Below are 6,000 nucleotides of genomic sequence, written 5' to 3'. Positions count from 1 at the left end.
TTTCTTTTTCAGACTTCTGCAGTGCTCCCGAAGCCAGCTTAACAGAGACTGCTCTGCTGAAAGCTTTCTGAAATCTCTCAAGTTACGATGCAGACTCTTAAGTTGAAAGCAAAATTCGAATGTAAGTTTAATTTAACACCTTCCACATAACTGAATCCTAGCGTATAAAACCCACTTTGGTTAAGTACTCAAGACAAGATTTAATTGGTCCTAAGCATCATGCTAGTCTGTGTAAAAATCTCTTTATAAACTTTAATCACTGTCCTTCAGGCAGGGCTAGACTTATTAGTTATAGAAAAAAAGCTTTAAAGTGGGACTGAGGGAGAAATTTGTTCCCAACTGCACAGCTGTCCTTAGTGCTTCTTCATACCTCTTGATAATTGAAGGCATTCATAGTTGGAAAAAGTTTTGAAAGCCATCAGGGACAGTTGTTGCTGGTGGGTTTGTTTTAGCTCTAATTAAATGAAGGCAGGGAAGCACCAGTAAATAAGCATCTGGAGGAAATAAGGGATTGTCCTTGCTACTGAGAAGACCTTTTTTAAATGTGTGAGCGGGTTAGCAGGCTCTTTTGCTGCTTTCTGCTTATCCTGCACAGTTGTAGCTCACTGGGCTGAAACTGGAGTACCAGGCAAAGAAGTGGAAAGTTCTCCAAAATGGCTCACTTATTTAAAAGTGCTGTATACATTATCTTTAGTCATTCCATGGCATTAGATCTTATAACTGTGGTTCAGTTAAGTGCTCTTCTACGAGCACGTTCTCTCCCTGTTGTGTTCTTTGGCAGTAGTGTTCCTTTCTAACAGTATTTTAGTGCTTAGAATTGATGGCAAGCTATATTTTATCTGTATAATGTTTTATTTAATAAGGCAAAATGTGATTATTTGAATTAATTAGAGTGTGTTAGAACTCCATGTATAATGCACTTTTGATACTTTTAAATGCATGCTTATATCTGTTGATTTATACACAGTTGAGGTATATTTATGCACATTGGATGTACAAGCAGTGCAAGGTACTATAGATCATTTGCAAGAGTGTTGTAGTGTGAATTCACATTTAAGCAGTGTGTGGTATTCATTAAATGCCTGTTCTTCAGATGGGTGTTTGCATGGTGGTTCTTTTAAGGCTTAGCTATTAAATCCATTGTAAAATACTGCAGAGTTGTATCTCGGCCTTTTTAAGTGATTGCTTCACTCCAGTGACTGTTTGGTATGGAAGCTATAGTCAAAATATGTCTATTTAAAACAGATAGAGTCACTAACTGTCCCTCTCAACTGTGCTTCCCAGCTTCTTCTAAGTTAAACCATCTCAACCTAAGCAAGTAAGGAGCCACATGATTATCACTGCACCCCCACGTATCAAGTGTGGCTGCACTGCTGCAGTGGCAAGGGGCTAGCTCCATAGAAAAAGGACTTCTTACTGCATGGACAGACAAGTTTGCTGCTGTCCATGTTCCTCATTCTGTCTCATTGATGTTAGTTAAAAATGGAGCTAAAAATACAAATTTGTGATTGCTCCTCAACAGGCATGGTAAGGAATTTTACCAAGGGTTAGCTTTGGTTGGCTGTTTGCTGCATTATGTTGCAACACTACGGAGTGCTACAGGGAAGGTCTGATGGGCCTCTGTGATCCCAGAGAAGCTGCATGACAGCATCTAGGGTGAATTTTACCACAGAGCGATGAACAGGAGGAGCAGGCTGTAATAATCTGCTGCAGAGAACGAAACAGCAGAGCCTGGGCAAGGCCTTACCAGTAACAGAAAAGATTGTTTTTCAGTCTGCCCTAACCATGACCTTGGGATAGAGATTTCTGACTGACCCTGAGTCATGAAGCATTAAAAACGCAACAAATGATCCACTGGGCTCTCACTTCTTGACCTCTCTGTGAGCAGAGAAGCTTTTCTAGCTCTCACTGAGAGAATGATATCATTTCTGTAGTTATCTTTACATCTTTCAGAGTGTTTCTCACCTGCTTAAAGAGAGCTGTGTCAACCGCTACCGTTTCACTCCTGCTATTTTCCTGGTTTAGGACAGCTGCTCTTTCACTTCTGCTGTTCACTGATGGACCAGAAGAATTTGCACTTGCCCGTATGATTTCAGTAGTCCTTTCTTAATTTGGTAAGATAATTTCTCATTTTGTTAAGATTCCCAAAACATGGCCCTTTTTTCAGGACTTGTGCAATTGTCACCATTGGGTACAGGAGGAAGGTAAAGAAAGGGACAGTCTCCGAGCTGCGAGCCTGTTACAGCAGTCACACAGACCCCCTGTGTGCAGCACCAAGGGCTGCAATGGCAAGAGAGCAAACGCAGTAGAGGTGGGCTTACATAGGCCTGGAGAGAGGAGTATGGTAACCTTCCCAAAGTGTTTGTGTGGGTCATGTCCTGCATGACTCAACAGACGTTAACCATCTGCAAATGGGCATTACAGGTCCACATCTGATGTGCATCCTCCCTCACTAAGCAAAGGGTGTGCCCTGAAGCCAAGCATATCACTGCAGCAGACTTTCAGTGGTTATTCTCTTTGGGTTGCATCCATATATATGAAACTAGAGTCTGTCAGCATCACTCTGCTGGGTTGCATGCTGCCCAGTATATGATGGTTACTCCATGCTGCTGCAGTATAGACCATTGTAATCAGCCTCTGGATGCTCCTAAATTAAGGCAGATCATTCTTCACCCCTAAGAAACCTCTAGAACCCAGCTGCAGCCATAAAGCTGCTCTCAAACACAAGCTGGCTGCCATTCAGAATTGAGGCCAATATTTTTAACAGCATGAAATTTTGTTTTAGGCCCTCTGGAAGGATTCTGCATATGAAATGTTGATCTGGAGCAAAATCAAAACTGAAGTCCCCTGAGTGGAAAGGCAGGTGAAGAAAAGGTTAGCTGTGTTTGAGAAGAGAGATGCATCTCTCAGATGCTCAATGGATAGTGCCTGATAACATTAATTTGGAATAAGGTGTATCTTTCTTTGCTCTTGGCTTATGTTAACAAATGCATTACAATGTCATGACCTCTTGTGTTTGAGCTGGTGTCACGTAGAACATACTGGCCATGTTAATCTAACAAAAATAATCAGAAAGCAACTTGATATTTTATGTTAAGAACTAAATCATAAGCTCTAGCCATTCTCTGAGCCTATCCCTCTACGTGCACGTCCGTATTGCCACTGGTGGCATTTTGTTTGCATTACAGCAACCTGAGGGTAAACGTCAGGCAAGATCCAAGATAGGAAGGCAAATTGGTTTTGCAAACATGGCAAAGAAATTGTGCGGAATCAAATGCCAATATTAATGCATGACATCTGCTCTCTGCTCCAGTTCTGAGTAAAGTAATCCAGTCCTAATTACACACTGCTGTGCCCTCTACCAGCTAAGGAGAATGGTGCAGCCATTCTTAGCACTGGTATACAAATTTCTTTCTGGATCTGATAGATACATTAGATGCAGGGCAGGCTTTTCATTTTTTGGCTGTCAGTTGCTTTGGGCAGCACAAAGATGGGGGAGGAGAAAGGTTGCAGCATGAAAAGATCAAAATCTTCCAAAAAAGCACTCTGCTCCTAGAATAAAATATTTTCCTAGAGAACTTTCCCTGCAGATCTCAATCAATATTATTTTCATCTTAAGTGCACATATTACTCATTGAGAAGTGTTGAGAAGACATGTGCTAGAGTGTATGACTTTATTGGAGCCTCTACCTGCCTGCTTCTATCAGGAGATCTTCAAATCTTGTGATTTCACAACATGGATTTATTTGGAAAAAAGCCAGCCCAACCAAAAGTAAAATATTCATCTCTTTAATTTGTGCATGTGTTTTCTGCTCTCTCACGTTAATGGATCAAGGAGATTATCACCATTAGATTCAGGCTGAACTGGATGCTGATGAAATCATGTGAAAAACATTGTCTGGTGCAAGAGCCCTTCACTGGCTGTGTGATGTGGGAATAGCTGGAATTCCTCCGTTGTGCGTTCAGCAACAGTGCCCCACGTCCTTTGTGTGCTGGCACCTACTGCTATTGTGCCAGTCACCATTATCCTACAGAATCAACGTTTTTAGACGATATGTTGTTAGAACAATGCTATGAATGCCTGGCAAATGTCATCCATGCCAAACAGGGTCAGAGGGAGACAGAAAACTTGGGGGACACCAGCAGCATCTTAGAATGTGAGCCAGACATGGCATTTTATCTCTCCATGAATATATTTCCATCTCCAACCACTCTATGTCAATTCTGTCGGGTCTCTTCACCAGCAAGACAGAGAAGAAAGTATTTTGAAGAAAGGCACTGCGCTTTTTGGGCACCATAGTATGGTGTAGTTGCACAACTGGGACCCTTGTGTGATGCTGCAGTATGAAGAACTCATAGTAACAGATTATGAAGAGCCAGCTCCATGGCCCTGCCTCTGTTCACCCATCTCATCTTTGATGAGTCTCTGCTTCACATCAGTTTGGAAGCAATAACTTCTGATCATAATAGTGGCTGTGACAAGAAGCCAAAGAGCTCCACATGTCATTCTAACATCAGACTGTCTCCATTCCTCCATAACACAATGGAAGCAGATGAGAGGATGCCAGATTTGCTTTTCAGGTCTACCTACTGCTCCCACCAAGGTAAGGAACAAAAGGAAGGACTGTCTGCAGGAAAACTCTGCCGTGACAATGAACTTTGACATGGAGAAGTTAATTATTGGTCCAAAGGGAAGTGGGAGACATAGAAACACTGTCACCAGAATTTAATCATCTGGTTTGGGGTGGTCTTCATTGAGTTTTGGGTTGGGTTTGAGTTTTGTTAAGGAATCTTTTCCACTTAAAATACTCTGGAAATTCTGCACAGCTACTGTCATGTGAAGAGGTGGCAGTCACAGTCCATGTGTTGGCCTGCTTAGAGAGGTCAGACTAAAGATGCATTCCTGAAATTTTGCTCAGCTTCAGTAAGAACTAAAATTTTACATCACTGTTGAGAGCTGAGTGACCATACATGTGGAAGAACATAACTCAGATGAGCCTAGGAAAGTTCTGAGAAGAGAAAGGAGGAACCTCCTGGAAAAAAATGTATCTTCTCTAAGTATGATTTCTCTGGAGCTCAGGGAACGAGAGTCTGTTCCAGCCTCTACTCTGGGTCACAAGCTATTTACTTGTGTCATAGGTTATTCTGCCGTAGACTTGCACTTCTCCTGAGTTGTACTGGTGCTGGAATGACACTGATGGATTTAGAGTGTGTCAAAACCAACCTGATCCTCCAGTAGTTCAGACCCACTTAAAAAAAAAAACACTTTCTGATGCTGTTTCTCATGTAGAAAGAAGCACTCATGGAGTTCATTGCAGCTGAGCAGTTTGGGGGATGGGGGGTGAGGAGGGTTAGAATCTGCCTGTTAACCTTCTTACGAAACAAGCAGCAGACCAAAAATCTTGCTACTTTGATTTTTTTTTTCTGGGATGGATGTGGAGGTTTCTTTTAAACTATGAGCTATGGAGAGTAGCAGCAAAACTTCCAAATAACTAATTTATCCACTGTAAATTTCTTGAAAAGGTCATTACAGATTGTAAAGCCCAATGGCTTCAAGTGCCAGCCTTACATCACAGTGCTAAAGAGCTCATTCCCCAGTGTTTTTGAAGCTTTGCCATTTTTCTGTATTTTTATCACACTGCTATCTTTTTTTTTCATAGCCTGTATTTACAAAAATATTTAACATTCATTTAATGCAAAACAGTAACAGAATTAAGTGATTTATTTTTACGATGTACAGAAAAAGAAGTAGATGAAGCAGGAGCTGAGAAATAATTGAGGTCTCTAGATCTCAGGTATGTACCTAAGTGGTCTTTTGAACTGCAGCCTGTGTTTTGTGCAAATGCAACTTTTCAAAGCACTTGTGATTTGCCTCCTTACAGGGCTGCTGAGTGGTGGCATAAGGTCAGGCCAGTGGGCACTCTCTTCTGACATTAGCAAGGTAGGTGCAAGTGGTTTTGAAACGGGTAATAACATAGAAATTATTTGTAGCTAATCTGG

The 6,000-nt window shown here is 41.5% G+C and overlaps 2 protein-coding genes across 4 annotated transcripts in view; both read left to right on the top strand.

The window, feature by feature from the left end:
- The window catches only part of LOC135186333 (uncharacterized), a 268,707-nt gene extending 268,586 nt beyond the window's left edge, over positions 1–121 (top strand). For all 3 annotated transcript variants that reach the window (XM_064163977.1, XM_064163975.1, XM_064163976.1), the window contains exon 6: positions 13–121. The gene's annotated coding sequence lies outside the window, so the exon portion shown is untranslated. The remainder of the gene's footprint in view (positions 1–12) is intronic.
- Positions 122–5,750: 5,629 nt separating this feature from the next.
- The window catches only part of LMO1 (LIM domain only 1), a 68,900-nt gene continuing 68,650 nt past the window's right edge, over positions 5,751–6,000 (top strand). Inside the window, exons 1-2 of the mRNA XM_064163677.1 lie at positions 5,751–5,795; positions 5,883–5,941. The gene's annotated coding sequence lies outside the window, so the exon portion shown is untranslated. The remainder of the gene's footprint in view (positions 5,796–5,882; positions 5,942–6,000) is intronic.

This window comes from Pogoniulus pusillus, chromosome 24, assembly GCF_015220805.1.
Source record: "Pogoniulus pusillus isolate bPogPus1 chromosome 24, bPogPus1.pri, whole genome shotgun sequence".
Classification (NCBI taxonomy): domain Eukaryota; kingdom Metazoa; phylum Chordata; class Aves; order Piciformes; family Lybiidae; genus Pogoniulus; species Pogoniulus pusillus.
The sequence above is the reverse complement of the archived record's forward strand: the minus strand, read 5'-3'. Positions and strand labels throughout refer to the sequence as shown.